The sequence below is a fragment of the Marmota flaviventris genome, chromosome 3 (assembly GCF_047511675.1).
Source record: "Marmota flaviventris isolate mMarFla1 chromosome 3, mMarFla1.hap1, whole genome shotgun sequence".
NCBI lineage: Eukaryota > Metazoa > Chordata > Mammalia > Rodentia > Sciuridae > Marmota > Marmota flaviventris.
The window spans coordinates 122,734,167-122,750,336 of NC_092500.1; the positions used below are offsets into that span (position 1 = coordinate 122,734,167).

The following is a 16,170-nucleotide window of genomic DNA, read 5'->3' on the forward strand; positions in this document are numbered from 1 at the left end:
GGTGTGCCAGTTCACCGAAGCTCCGGCTGAGGTTTCGCTGAGCACCCGCAGGCGCCTGTGTATCAATAAACCGCCTCTTGCTTTTGCAGCCAGTGCCTCGTGCGTCTTTCTTGGACAGGGAATCGGCGGGTCTTTCATTTGGCGAGCCAGCCAGGAGAACTCCTGTAACCCCATCCGGATCCCTGCCCGAGGAACTCCCGACATCACTGGGAGGTAAGCTGGCCAGCTCAAACTTTCTGTCTTGTTGTCCTGTTGGCTATCTGTTCTTTGTTCCGTGCAGCGTCTGTAAGACTATATGATCCTAGGCATAGTCATTTAGTATTCTGAGGCAGTTCTGTAGTCGATTTGTATTCTGAGGCAGTTTGAGAAGGAGTTGACGAACTCGGACTTCTCCCCTGCCACCCTGGGAGACGTCCCAGGGATCAGAGGGGTCCATTTCTTTGGGGCCCCCGGTGTTTCCGAGGATTACACCATCTTTGTAGGCGACGGAGAAGTACAAACTTCTTCCAGGCCATCTGATTTTTTCGGTTTCCACCGAAGCCGCGCAGCGATCTCACTGTTTTGGTTTCGTTTTTGTGTCGTTGTGTCTGTCTCTCTATTTCCTCTCTGAGAATAACATGGGACAATCACTAACAACCCCTTTGAGCCTCACTCTAGATCATTGGCAAGACATTCAAGAGCGGGCAAACAACTTGTCCGTGGCAGTTAAGAAGAAAAAAATGGGTAACACGCTGTACCACGGAGTGGCCAATATTGGCCCACCCTCGGAGTTGAATGGCCCCCAGGAGAGTCCCTCCATCTCTCTCTCTAATCTGCAAAGTCAGAGATTGTCTTTCAGCCGGGGCCGCATGGCCATCCAGATCATGGCTTTTAACCTTTCAGGACCTCTGCGAATCTCCTCCTGCATGGGTGGGGTCTGCGCAGTCCGCCGGGAGGATTCCACCCGGCGGTATGGCGGATCTGTCCCGTCCCTGTTCCTCCCGGCCCCTCCACCCCAGGAAGCGAACGGGTCTTCCTGGAGTCGGGCTGCTTGGAAATGCAGCCCAAGGCGGATGATAAATTCCATCTAAGGCTGAATACTGAGACTAGGGAAGCAATGTTTTCTCCCCCCCCCCCCCCATAACCGGCTTGAGTGCAAATAGAGATGCCTGCTGGGGATTTAACAACTTTGACATCTTGCTTTGACTTTTCTCAAAGCCCTGTCCTCATTATTAAATTAGTGTTAATTGGCTTTAGAGATGGGAACCAAATTTTCAGTCACAAATTTTGACACTCTCAAGGGGACTTTTAAGGAGTTCCCACTCTGCTTTCTTGGGGAAGCCTAGCACTCGAAACAACTGCAAGCAGAGGATGGACTTTTTGGGAGCTGGCTACTAAAAAGTTAGAAAAAAAAAAAATGCCTAATGCCTAAGGTCAAACCAAACTGGAGGAACTGATCCTATGGGTGAAAGATAAGATTAAGGGACTCCCAGCAGCTGCCAGAGTCATTTAGCTCTGGGGAGTTCCCTGGGTCCTTATCTACATCTTAAGGATTAAGCCACCTCTGTTTACTTAAAAAGAAGGGACACTGAATGCAGTAAAGCCAGTCACGCTGAGACCCTTGATTTTACACCTATAGTTGCCCCTACGTGAAAACATCTGGTCCACTCATGGGAAAGTCTATGGTGCCACTGATAGGAGTCATAATTAAATGAAAGTTCAAAACCTGGAGAGATATTTTCTTATCTGGTTGTCTGATTGTTTCTTAAAGATAATCTAGGTTAAATGTGTGTCTAAAAAAATAATAATAATTTTTATTGTAACAATCTGGTATCTGAATGGGTTTCTAAAGCATTGCACTATCTTGCAGTTAAAAGTTGGGTTTAAGCAATTGTTTAGTTTGATTTCAGATAGTTCATGCTAGAAAACTTAAATACTTGGGATAAAAAAAAAAAAATAAAGAATTTCAATTTTGAACTGGGTAGCCTGAAGAGCAATTAAAACGTTGGTCTGGCTCATAAAAATGACATTAGATAATTAAATAGCAATAGTCTTAGAAATTTTCAAAGCTTAATTTCAGATATATATGGTAGTGTGTGGGCAAATTTAATGTAACTCAATGCTACTTTAGAAACTTCAGAACAAGCAAAGTGGTTTAGAGGTACCAAAGAAATTTCTTCTGATGGTAGAGATCCTATTTCCAGTTTTATGTGAACAAGTTTTTCTAATGTAAAAAGATATAAAAATTTAAATTTTAAAAATTGCTTCTTAAATTTGTATCATAATTTTCAACATCTAAACCTGGAAATATAACTTAAGGTTAAAATGCCTTAGGCCTAAAGTGTCTGCTCAAAATAGCAGTTCCTGTCCTCAAAATTAAGCTTATAAGTTTCTCTAGGTGTTCAAAAAGGCCCTAATGAAATGTTAACTCTGCTTAAATTTAAAAGTTTACAAGTATTGTTTCAAAATGTGAACAAAAAGAGGTTTATATAATTATGGTGTTATTAATGTGTTCATATCTTCCAGGTATACAAGTCTGTAAGGTAGAAGCTTCGAAAGAACATTATATCAAGCTGGTGTTCTAAAGTTGTATGGTAATTTTAGGTTAAAAAAAAAAAAAAAAAAGCATGTTAGAGATTCAAGTATATCATTTGTGTTCTATAACTGAACTCGTTATCAATAAGATATGTACAGTTCCATGTTACTTTCTACTCTGAGATACAATTTATGTATTTTTAAGTTAATGAGAGCCTAATCTATGTAAAGGTTTTATTGCAAAACACAAAAGTACATTAGTACTTTTCTATAAAAGGTTAAAAGCTTTCAGCCTTTAATTCATGTTTTAGGTATGATATTATGTTGTGTTAGCTAATGTTCATGTAAACTTGAACAACAATTTATGTAAACTTTGTAAAACGATCAGCTTCAGAACTATAGTACTTGAGATTTATAAAGAGCCCTGCCTTACTTGAGATAAGGCTCTGTCCTATCTCACTACATGTGAAAGTGGCTATAAAAAAAGTAAGCCAGATTTCAGTACAGTTAAAGTTGTGTCCAAAAATAGCTTTGTGCCAAGATTACTAGGATCTCAAACAGAAAATTATGATGTATAACCCTGCTAGAATTCAAGGTAGCTATTATATAAGCTAAATATGTTTCTACCCTAGTTAGTTTTGTTTTGTAGTTTACTTATAGATGGTTTAAGGATTGCCTGTTAATGTTTTAAAGAGGTATTGCTTTAAGAACACAACCTGGACCAACATAAGATAAGGAGTTATCACCTACAGGATAGAGAGATAAACATTAAAGCCCAGTGCTCTTAATATAAGGCTGTTAACTTATTTGCTGGATGTTTAAGATCAAGTTTTAAAATTAGTTAAATTAAAAGGGCCAAGAAAACCAATATTCGGCTCTTGCCCTCTGAGTCAGTCTGAATCAGGGAATAGGGGACTTCTCCAAAGGGCTCAGCAACTCTAGGCCACATAACCTCCTGAGCAGGGAGATTAATGAGACCAGTGGAGGACAGAAAGCCAATCGGTGCATTTGCTGTAAAGAGGAGGGTCATTAAAAAAGGGAGACGTCCCTGATGCTTCTGAGGGAAGCCATATGGTCAAGCAAGGCCTGGGCCCATCCTAGCGCAAATGGCGCTAGCAGAACTGAAAAGCTGCTATGAAGTTCCCGAGGACTCCCAGGATAACTCAGCTGACTGTAAACAATAGGTAGAAACAAAAGTCAGTTTGACTTGCTTCATCTTAAACACTTAGCAAGGACAGTAAAAGCCAAAGCACAGCTGTTCCTGGACATCTTAAATAATAATAATAGTTAAATGTAACTTCCATAAATAAGTAGACTGGAGGCTACAAGACAGATTCTTAGACAGAAATGCCTGATAACTGTTAAAGGGACTGCTAGAGTAGTTTTAGTCTAAGGCTTTTATTTCTAGCCAACGCAGGTAGACTTGATGTTTGCTAATATGGTTATCCAGCCCTAAGTAGCAGAATTAAAGATTTCTCTATTAGACACAGAGGAGAAACAAAAGGTTCTCTTGGAAGCTCGCAAAAATGTGCCAGGGGACGACGGGCGCCCCACCCAACTCACAAATTTGATTAACGAAGCTTTTCCTTTAACCCGGCCAAACTGGGACTATGCGACTGAAGCAGGTAGGAACCACCTACGTCTCTATCGCCAGTTACTCATAGCGGGTCTCCATGGAGCAGGGCGACGGCCCACCAATTTGGCTCAGGTAAGACAGACTATCCAGGGGTCAGAGGAAACTCCGACAGCCTTCTTAAAGAGATTAAAAGAGGCTTATCAGAGGTTTACTCCCTTTGATCCTGATAGTGAGGACCAGAAAGGAAACATTTAATGGGCCTGCCTTCGTCTCCCAGGTAAGTCAGGCGGTGGCCAATACATTGGGGATTAATTGAAAATTACACTGTGCTTATAGACCCCAAAGTTCAGGACAGGTAGAAAGGATGAATTGAACCATTAAGGAGACTTTAACTAAATTGACACTTGAAACTGGCACTAGAGACTGGGTACAACTCCTACCTTTAGCCTTGTATCGGGCCCGAAACACCCCAGGCCCACATGGACTAACCCCATTTGAAATCCTGTACGGTGCCCCACCTCCCGCTGTTAACTTTTATGAAACTGAAACCTATGCCTCCCTCACCCCATCTATGCAGACTCATTTGCATGCTTTGCAATTGGTCCAGAACGAGGTCTGGAAGCCTCTAGCAGCAGCATACAAAGAGGAACTTAAAACCCCCTTGCTGCCACATCCCTTCAAGGTCGGAGACACCGTCTGGGTACGCAGGCACCAGAGCAAGAACCTCGAACCGCGGTGGAAAGGACCCTACACCACTCTGCTGACCACTCCCACTGCAATCAAAGTGGACGGCATCACCGCTTGGATCCACGCCTCCCACGTGAAAGCTGCACATCCACAGGAGCCCACAGACGCCACTCCAGAGCCTGAATGGAAATTGCAACGCACCCAGAACCCGCTAAAGATAAGACTTACCCGCTGTTGATTTTTCTTGCTCTGTGCTCTATCTTCCCCATATCAGTTGCTAGGCACCAACTCTATGATCCCAATCGGCCTATACGCCAGACATGGCAAATACTATCGGGGGCGGGAGACATAATTTGGGAAAAACATCCACAAAGTACCCCCTCTGGGCTTGGTGGCCTAACCTGGAGCCAGATCTTTGTCACATACTGGCCGGGTCAGAAGACTTTGATATTCCAACTACTGACCCAGCTAAACCGAGTGGGCCAGAAGTGTGCATCTCCAGTGGGGGCTGCCCTTGCTCACGCTATCTGGCAGGATGTAGGGACCCAAGGGCTCGGGCAGCTCTAAAAAAAAAAAAATCATTCTATGTATGCCCCAGGGACGGGAGAACTAAGTCGCAAGCACGTAAATGTGGGCAACATGAAAGTTATTATTGTAAGGCTTGGGGATGTGAAACTACGGGGGATGCATACTGGAACCCTAGCTCATCCAGGGATTTGATCCAAGTGAAAAGAGAAAAGCAAAATGAGCCCCCACTCTCTACAGACTATTGTAAAAGTACACCTGGGACAGTCAACACCTTATGGTATGGGGACGGGCCATGCACCATGTTTGCCTGCAACCCCTTAAACATTACCTTTACTAAGGCAGGCAGAACATCAAAAGATTGGTTACAAGGGAAGCTATGGGGACTACGGGTATATCATCAGACTGCATATGACCCGGGGGTCCTATTCAAAATCAGGTTAACTATAAAAGTTGACCCCCAGCCGATAGGCCCTAACAAGATACTCCAAGACCAAAAGGCTCCTCCTCCAAAAAAAAAAAAAAAAATATAAACAGGCACCCTCAAGACCAACGTCCCCATCTAATACCATCCGTCCAACCCCCTCCACTCCTCCGACCGTGCCAGTTGTCACTAATCCTACTTTACCAGGGTCAGGAGAAAGACTAATGGACCTAGTTGAAGGGGGATACCAAGCCCTCAATTCCACCCAGCCCAATCTCACTGAGTCCTGCTGGATTTGCCTCCAGGCAAGCCCCCCCTACTATGAAGGAGTAGCTATTAATGGGAATTTCACCTATGGCACCTCCACCAGCTGCAACTGGGAAACAAGACACAGGTTGACACTGCCTGAAGTAACCGGTTCAGGAACATGCATAGGAGGCTCCTCTATGTTAAAAGAGCTCTGTGCACGTACTGCAACCGTGTCATTCTCTGACACATCCAGCTACTTAGTGCCTCCAACAGGACTCTACTGGGCATGTAACACTGGGATTACACCATGTGTTGCGATAGCCAATTTCAACCAGTCTAAAGATTTTTGTGTGTTAGTCCAGATCTATCCACGGCTACTCTATTATTCCACAGAAGAATTTGAGGGACATTTCATGAGCAGGACTCGATTCACCCGAGAGCCTATCAGCATTACCCTGGCAGTCTTGTTAGGAGCAGGAGTATTGGCAGGGGTTGGGACTGGGGCTGCAGCTCTGATTGAGGGCCCTCGACAGCTAGGGATTCTGGAGACTGCAATCCAACAAGACCTAAGAGCAATAGAAACCTCTGTAACTGCTTTAGAAAAATCCCTAACCTCCTTATCAGAGGTTGTTTTGCAGAATAGACGAGGTCTGGACCTATTATTCTTGAAGGAAGGAGGACTTTGTGCGGCCTTAAAGGAAAACTGTTGCTTTTACACAGATCACACAGGGGTAGTAAGGGAGTCTATGACAAAGCTTAGAGAAAGACTGGATGCAAGGGAAAAATCCCTGTGAGGCTCCCAAAGTTGGTTTGAAAGCTGGTATAATAACTACTATATTATCTACTGTAGCTGGCCCCTTGATTATATTACTGTTAATTTTAACATTTGGACCCTGCATATTTAACAAATTAATGCAATTTATGAAAGAAAGACTGTCCGTAATCCAAACTATGGTCCTCACGCAGCAATATCAAGTACTCCAACAACACGCCGAGCCATCAACTGAGCAAATGCTGAATTCTGAGCAGATAGATCAATGGATATAGGATTATATCCCGGATAAAGAAAAGGGGGGAATGAAGGACCTCAAGGCCCCAGGCCCAACATTAGGAAATCTAACCCCTGGGCCCTGAAGCTGCAAGATGCTCCCTTATACAACCCCCATGTCAAGACCCCCTCCAGCACCACGTAGCATTTCAAGTCCTGCACAATGCTACCACAAGATGTTCCATATAGGTAACCCTAACAGTCAAACTTGAGGATGCAGGTTTAAAAACAGGAACTAAAAGGATAGGATGCAGGTTTAAAATAGGAATTAAAAAGACAGGATGCCATTCTATGGTTTTCCCGAGAACAATAAGTTGAAAAACAAGTTTACCTCCTAGGTGACCCACTGACTGGATTCAGAAGGTCCAACAGGAAGACTGTCGCTGTGCTATGCTAAGAACTAACCCACTTATTCCCTATAAAAGATCTGTGCCCCAAAGCCTGGTGTGCCAGTTCACCGAAGCTCCGGCTGAGGTTTCGCTGAGCACCCGCAGGCGCCTGTGTATCAATAAATCGCCTCTTGCTTTTGCAGCCAGTGCCTCGTGCGCCTTTCTTGGACAGGGAATCGGCGGGTCTTTCAGCCTTTAATGAACAATCAGGTCACTTGCAGAAAAATAACAGGTATACTAACCCTGAGAATAAGCAGATAAAAACAAAAGGAGCCATTTAAGAAATGCATAAAAAGCAAAAATCAATGGGGTTAACTCCTGACAGGGTCTCCTGAGGTCATTGTAAAGTTAAGATTTATGGTCATAGGTTTCTCAATGTATTTCAGCAGATGTATTAAGATGAAGCCTTCCTGGTCATTGACCCCAGCACCTGCATTAACATAGAATTGACTTGTAGATGAAGCTCTTTGAATAGGAGAGTCACCCTGAAAGTTCTGGAAAGAACCAAGGAGGGTCAAAAATCCCCCACTCTACATGAACGAGGAGAAAAACATCTGATTGGTGAAGACTGCAGAAGGTAGAACCCAGTTCTCCAGATAAACATCCAACAGTAATATTTGGAAGTAGAATTACTTTTCCTTTGTTATTTTCTGCTCAGAGACAATCTGCTTTCTCTCTTGAGAGTGTTCTTTGCTTGAGTCTTACTTTACTTTTACTCAAAATGAAACTATCTTTCTTGACTTTTTGTGTCTGACTCTAAATTTCCTTTCATGGGGACACAAGAATTGAGGCTTGGAGCTTCAGCTCCCCACTCTTCTGTGACATGTGTGACATGCTGGCCTAAATTCCACTGAGTGCTCCTTAATATATCTTATTTTCACTGCACCTTGTGAAGTAAATATCATCACTTGATTTTACAGGACAGTGGTCAATGTGCCAAGTGTCAGAGAGTAAATGGCAGCCGCAGGACCTCTCCCAGGTTTTCTGTCCAGCACTGTTTTCTCATGAGCAGTTGGAGATGGAGGAGGACATGACATGCTTTATGGTTGTGTCTGGGTCCACCTAAGTGTGAGAGTCATGTGAGACAGACTGATGCTAGAGAGGGGAACCAGTAGAAATGGAGTCTGCGTTCAACAGAGACAATATACAGGTGAAGGTCTAATCGGAGAAAGAGAAGCAGGGAGGAGGCTTCACCTTGAGCAGAAGGGGAACAACATGGATTGAGAAATTTAAGCAGGCCAGAGACCCTCACCTAGAATACCCTTGCCATAATTAAGCTTCTCCACTTGTCAGATCATCAGAATATCTGCAGAAGGGCACTGTGGTTTGAAGCTTCCTCTATGTTTATAAATACCAGGTTTGCCAAAAAAAAAAAAAAAAACAAAAACAAAAACAAAACAAAACAAAACAAAAAACCAAAAAACAAAATCAAACAAACCAACAAACAAAACTTGCAAAATCCTGTCTGTCTAGAGAATGGAACAAAACACGCTTGTCATATGAACCTCCTAGCCCCTTTTCCCCCACACTTGGTATAAAGTTAAAAGAATTTCTATACTGATGGTTCCAGAGGAAGAACTCTTCAGTGAGAGCCACCCTTGAACCCTGCAGTCAATAAACCTGCTTCCTGGAAATTCCTCAGGTGTCCAGCCTCTTCCATCCTTCAAAATCAGTGTTGTCTCTCTGCCCAAGGAAGAAAAAAATGAGCCAGCTTTTTATCAAGTGCCTGTGAGTGGGAAAGGGTCTCGTATTCTATTTTAATTTCTTTGAGTTTCTGGTGGGAGATTCTGTTAATATTAATTAACACCATCCCACACCTTTGGTTTGACTAGGAGGTAAGAGGCACATTTCATACATTGTGAAAGTGGGGGAGTAAGAAAAGACTTTTAGCAGATAAAGATTGTAAATTAAAGCTTGCGAGTGAAAGATTTCAGTGAGTGACAGATGATGAGTTAAGACCCAAGAGTGAAAAAACGTTAGTGGTGTAAGGAAAGAATTGAATGAAGGCAATAAAGAGAGGAGAGGCAGCTCAACAGTGACTCAAGTTTATTTGGAACAGACCTGCGCTGGGGGACCAAGTGGAGACTGGACCCTCTTCTGCTTACGGCCTAGGATAGATATAAGAGCATGAAGGAATGTGGGGATTTTTGTGATTAGGCTGTTGCAAGGGGCTTGTCAGGGATGGGTCCTTGTGGTGTCATTTCCATTCTTTGAGGTGGTCACTGTTCTATGCCAAAGTAGGTGTTTTCAGGATTCTAGTTCCAGATAGCAATTTCCTTTTTTTGTATGATCATGAAGTATTGTCTGGGATTTAGGTCAGGCTGAGTCAGAGTGACTGTGAGGTGACTCTTGTTCTAAGATAGAGGATGATTCAAAATGGCACTGCCTGTGTCAAGTTCTTTCTAACAAGTGGCTAACAAATTGTGAGTGAGGCCCAAGAGCTTTGATAATGTCCTGAAGTCACCTACACTTGGTGCCTATGGTTGATTTGATTAACACTAGGAGAGTAAGAAAAGGCACATTGCATACATTGTAAGAGTAAGGATGTAGGAAGACTTTAAGCAATAGATTATGATTTAAGGCTCTAAAGTTTGCCATTTTGTCCCCGGTTCTTGTTCCTGTCTGTCTCATTCCCCTGTGAGAGATTTTATCCTCCTTATTCTTTAGAGGAAAAGAGGAGGCGGTCTCTGTTTTCTTGTGGCCGCTTGAGGCTGACTTATGGATGGTGATCCAACCTACCATGGATGTTATAAAGTCTCTTACTGCCTGATCTACAGGGCAAGATTGGCAGTACAGGCTCTTGGTCTGGGATTGGTAGTGAGAAAAACAAGCCCATTATTATGGGATTCTTACACAGAGAGACGGGGCACCGGGGCATTCTGCAGGAAGCAGTGTTTTATGAGTGCTGGCACTGGCTCAGCGGATTGTCACCCAAAGACTGAGCACTGAGTGAAGTGGGTGTTGTTTTATAGCCCCCCCACATATACATTTTCTTCATCTTCCCTATATGGTCACATACTATTTTGTTTTGTTTTGTTTTGTTTGGTACCAGGAATTTAACCCACAGGCCCACAGGTGTTTAACCACCGAGCCATGTCCCAGCCATTTTTTTGTATTTTATTTAGAGACAGGGTCTCCTGAGTTGCTTAGGGCCTCACTAAGTTACGAAGGCTGGCTTTGAACTTGTGATCCTCCTGCCTCAGACCTCCAAGTCACTGGGATTACAGGCATGCTCCATGCCCTGGAGCCCCAGTGGTAACATACATTTTAACTGAATATTCTATACTATAAAATTGTTGCAGAGTTGTGATATTGTTGCACACAACAAGATTATAGTAGATTGTTGCAGATTTATGCAGAGTTGCACTTGTGCACCAAGTGTGCCATGCCACCTGCTCTTTGTTTTAGGGGTGAGTGTGCACATGGTTACTGATGATTGGTGTGTGTGTAGTTATTCATGGCGCATACATATGTCACTTATCTCTTCATTTTGGAAGAGATCTTACCACATATCCCCCTTTGATGCTTGGATCCTTTCAGCATCAAATAGCATCATCCTGATTTAATGGCTTAGATTTCCATAACATCATAACATGCACAACCATTTTAATTTCAACCATAGCCTCCATTAGAGTGGAGACATCTTATAACCAGGGGTGGCAGGCAGAGTAGGAGTAGGCAGGCCCCCAGCATTAAAACAACAACACTTAGGAGAGTTTTAAATTCCCCTAAAGTTGAAAACCATCCTCCACATAATTTCCTGGGGTTCTAGCCTTTTCAGGTCTGGACCAGGATGTGGGTGATCTTTTTCATACAATCTGTAATTTCTTCTATGACCTTGCCTTCATCATTGATTTGTAAGCAACATTTGCTCAGGTTAAATTTCCCACATACCCCACTTTTAGGAACAAGCCAAGTGGTTTTGCTAGATAGCATTATGCATTTGAGTATTTTGTTTGGCTAAATAAATTGAGGGCTTGTGTAATCTCATTAGTTATAATTTCAACAGGAGGTTGTAGCCTATCATGTAGATGGGAGTTCAGTATCCAAGGACCCATCCTCTTCCCAGGTGGCTGGACTGTAATAGTGAATTATCTGCTCAGGGGGCCATTCATCATCTTTCCAGGCACAAAGTGCCAGGGCTCACTGCTCTCTTTGGGCCCCTTTGTCTTTATATACTGGGACTCTCAATTGCTCCCCTCTGGCTAATGGAAGAAGAAAAAAGGAGGGGTAAATTATCCCCAGTACACAAGATCTGGATTGGAATCCAGACAGGTTAGCCTAGGCAGCCCTTCCACATATCCAGAAGAGTCTGCCTGGGGCTTGCCGTTTGATTTCTATGGCAGCAGTATCCCAGGCTTGTTTGAAGTTAGGGAATTGACTGGGGTGGGGATTTGGTTTTGTGCCATTTAAGAATCTCCATTGCTGGGGAAGTTTTGGCCCAGATAATTAGAGTTCTGTCTATGATGTTAACCAGTTTTCTCTCTTGGGCAAGATATATTTTCCAATAATTGAGGTTTTGAGGAACCAAACCCAGTAATTAAACAGGGAAATGTTTCAATATAGACCTTCTGGGGGGAGTCTAGCTCTTTAGTTTCCCATAGCCATTGATCCCCCATATAGGTTTCTCCACATACATAGCAAGAAGAGACGTTCAGAGATTGAACTACTATCTACCAAGACTAGGAATAGGTTTCTGGTTGTGATGGAGATAGGAGGTGGGCTTTTTCTCCATTTCCTCATAAAGGGAATGAAAGAACTGGTGGGAGGAAGACTTAAGTGAAGTTGTGACTTAAGTGAAGTATAGTGTGATTCCTGAGTCAGTGCTCCATCCAACTATGTATATGCCAACTCCGTGGCTGGTTTTCCAACCTGAGTCTTTAGGGTCAAGTATAGTGAAATTAATAGGGTCAGGCTCCCACTTTACAGTTGGGTGTAGCAATATTCTTTTGAAGAGAGCAGTTTTGCTATTATTCTCCCATGTTGTCCATGTGATATACTCCAAGAGGGACAAAAAGAGCTTGGTATAATCAGTGCATAGGGACCACATACCATTTGCAGGCTATTGGCATATATACTTGTCATTGAACCTGTACCTCTTTTCCCCAGATAAGCCTTCACATGAGGTGATGGATATATGGTGGGTCACAGCAAGTGCCCACATCTTATTCATGACTCTACATGGTTGCTTTAGATTAGTAAGCTCAACTTTGTAAATTAATGGGCCCTATTACAATCACCTTCCCTCAAGCTTCAGACTTCCAGCCAATCCTTAGTTGGGGAATTTTGTGGATTGAAACAAGTATATTGATCCTCATGTTAGCAGATAGAATAGATGATCTTATTACGATTGCAGGTCCCTAAGACTGTTCCCTGGCAAGAGAAATGGGTATGATAAAGTAGGATTCCAATGATACCTCAGCTTGATCCAGTCATGTGAAAGCATGGGTCACAGGATGAGGGGCTTAAGTCTATCTAAAAACGGGAGCCAGATCAGACACAGCCAATAGCAATGACACATCCTACCAAAAGGAGGTAAAAGACTGCTAACCCAGTGCCAGTTGGCCACAGTAGTTTCTGCTAATTCTATGGTGAAAATTAAGGCTAAGATTGTGGCAACAGGGAGGAGTACTTGGTGACTCTGCCAAAGCTTTACAGAGAAAAGACTAATACAGAAAATAAGAATAGTCCATTCATCCCAGCAGACTGTTGATTCCAGAAACTTCTTCCATGTATAAATTAGTCAGCTTTGGAGGTGACTAAAGCAGGTCTATTATCCTTGGGGGTCTCTCAGGGTGCAGCTTGCTTGTTTCAGATGGTCAGCTTGCACAGTGCAGCTGGATTGGAAATGCACTCCCAGTCATAAGAAGCTAGTTTCACTCTGCTCTGATGAATCCAGGGGACCCACCTTGGCTACTGCAGTAGGGGTAGATAAAATGACAGTAAAAGGACACCTCCAAAGAGGTTTTGGGGGTTGTACACTCCATGCTTTTACCCAAACAGCAAAGGGGTGGACATCAATGGTCAGGTTCACAGGTAGCATTCCCTAACCCAATGGGGTATAATGGGTCAGGTTGAGCCAAGAGCCTGCATCTGTTGCCTCAGTGTAATATTGCCAAATTCCTTTAGATCTCCTCAGATACCTTTTATAATGGGAGAAGGAGGTCTATAGAGAATCTCATAATGGGGGAACCCTGTCTGACTAGTAGAGCTAGACCTAATTCTTAACAAAGCGATTGGCAACACCTGGCTCCAGTATGGGTGGGTTTCCTGACAAGGTTGACTTAATTGTAAATTTAAAGTTCAGTTCTTTTGTTCCACCTTCCTGGACCTCTGGGGACAGTATGCAGTATGTAACTTCCAGGTGATCTTCAACCCCTCTGCCACCAATTGCACCAACTCAGTCACAATTTGCACTTCTACTCAGCTTGAGAAAGTACACACAAAAACTAGCAAATATTTATAGCCCTAGACCTAGGGGAGCTCAGTGAAGCCCACAACTATATTTTCAAATGGGGCCCCTCCAACACTTTGTACCCCAGGGGAGGCCTTAGTGGCATGACTTGGATTATTCTGAGTACATGTTTCACATTGTTCACACACTGCTCAGGCCATGCTGGAGAGCCAGGGAATGTAGAAATATTGACCCAGGGTGGCCTTGAGAGCTGTCCAGCCAATGCGGGTTTCCTAGTAGAACTGCTTGACAAAGACTGGGGCTAGAGCCTCAGGAATTGCTATTTACCAATTTACCACCCAGGAGGTAACTAATTTCCATTTTCAGTTTTAAACCAGGTGTTCTCATGTTGTGAGTAATTGGCATCCCATTTTGCCAGTGGACTAAGAAATAGGATGGCCATTAGGGCCATTGGTTCTGTTGCCTCCTTGGGGGCCGTGAACTTTGCCTCTCAGTCTGCTTTATGATTTCCCCCAGCAACTGTGGCATTTCCCCTTTGATGTCCCTGACAATTTATGACTGCCATCTTTTTAGGAGCCCATACAGCATCTAAGAGTTCAAGAATTTCTTTGCCATACTTTGTCTTTCCCTCCTGAGTTTATTGGGCCCTTTTCTTTATACAAAGTTCCATGTATGTGGAGAGTGGTGAAGGCATAGAGTCTTGTATATATTGACATGTAGCCCTGATGTCAGTTGAAGGAATCCTGTCAGCACAATGAGTTCTGCCTTTTGTGCTGAGTTCATTTTGGTAAAGGTTTCACTTCACTGGTGGAATTTAGAGTCACCACAGAATACCCAGTATGGCATTCTCCCCCTTCCACAAAACTTCTATCATTGGTGAAGTACTCGGCATCAGGATATTTGAGAGGCTGCTCTGTTTAATCTGGTCAGCTGGAAAACACCTCATCCATAACTTCAATGCCGTCATGATCTGGTGGACCTGGCCTGACAGACAGTAGGGTCAAGGAGTTTAAAGTCCTCACTACTTCTAGGTGGGTGCGTGGATTTTCACACAGCATTCCTTGATATCTGACCATCTGCACATTATTCAGCCAATATTGTCTCTCATACACCATTAATGTCAGCATTGAGTGTGGCACTTGGACCATTAATTCTTGTCTCATAGTCAGTTTGTCACATCAGATGCCAAGAGGGCCACAGCCACAAATGCTCATAGGCAGGGTGGCTGGCCTTAAACAAGACGGTCAAGTTGCTTGGAGAGTTATGCCACTGAACAACGCCATGATCCCAACATCTGGGTTAGGACTCTCACTGCAACACCATTCAGGAGAAAGGTGTGGACATGTCTGGGAACCCCAGCCAGGTGCTTAGGTGAAAGCTTGCTTGATTTCCTCAAAGCCCTTTCATTGAGCTTGTACCCATAACTAAGTCTCTTGCTCTCCTTGTGGGCTCATAAAGGGGTTTTGCCAAGATAAGGAAGTTATGTATTCAGATTCCACAGAAACCTACAGCCCTGAGGAATCCTCTAACGCTGTCAGGTTGACAGAACCAGAATTGAGTAGATGGTCTGTTATCTCTCCAGGCCAAGTTGATGTTGTGCTGAGATATTTGACTTTTTCTTGACAGATTTGGGCCTTTTTCTTTAAAACCTTGTAGCCAGCTTCCCATAGGAAGGTGAGGTATTGTCATGTCCCTTTCATACAATCCTCCTGCGTCTGTCCAGTCAGCAGTAGGTTATCCACTTACTGGAAAAGCATGCAGCTATGTTTGTCCATTAGGTAGCTTTTTAAATCAGAGGCTAACATGGTGCCAAAAGTGGTTGGAGAATTTTTAAATCCTTGAGGCAGTCTAGTTCATGTCAGCTGGACTTTGTCCCCATTCTCAGAATTTTCCCATTGAAAGGTGAAGATTAGTTGACTCTAAGGGGTCATGTGGATACAGAAGAAGGCATCCTTGAGATCCAGATGTGTAAAGAAGGCAGCTTCAGTGGGGATGAGGCCCAGGAGAGTATAAAGATTAGGGATGACTGGGCATAGGGTAATGGTGACCTGGTTTACTGCTCATAAGTCCTGAATTGGCCGATAGTCATCAATTCCCGGGTTCTGCACTCACAGGAGAGGTGTGTTCCAGATGACTGGCAAGGTTGGGGGATTCCAAAATTGAGAAGTCTCTCCACATGCCTTTGGATCCCAATCTGTACCTTGCAAGGAATGAAATATTGTTTTTGGTGGGCAGGCTTAGCCCCTGGCTTTAGTTCTACTACTATTGAAGGTATGTTTGGGGTCAGTTCAGGAGGATTAACTTCAGCCCACACCCCAGTCAACTTGAAAGGAAGATCAAGTC

General features: G+C 43.6%; 1 long non-coding RNA gene across 1 annotated transcript; it reads left to right on the forward strand.

Moving 5' to 3' along the window:
* Positions 1-227: 227 nt before the first annotated feature.
* On the forward strand, positions 228-7,554 carry LOC139705239 (uncharacterized). The gene is made up of 2 exons (XR_011707144.1): positions 228-2,573; positions 4,773-7,554. It is a non-coding gene; the product is annotated as an uncharacterized lncRNA (long non-coding RNA).
* The last annotated feature ends 8,616 nt before the right edge of the window (positions 7,555-16,170 follow it).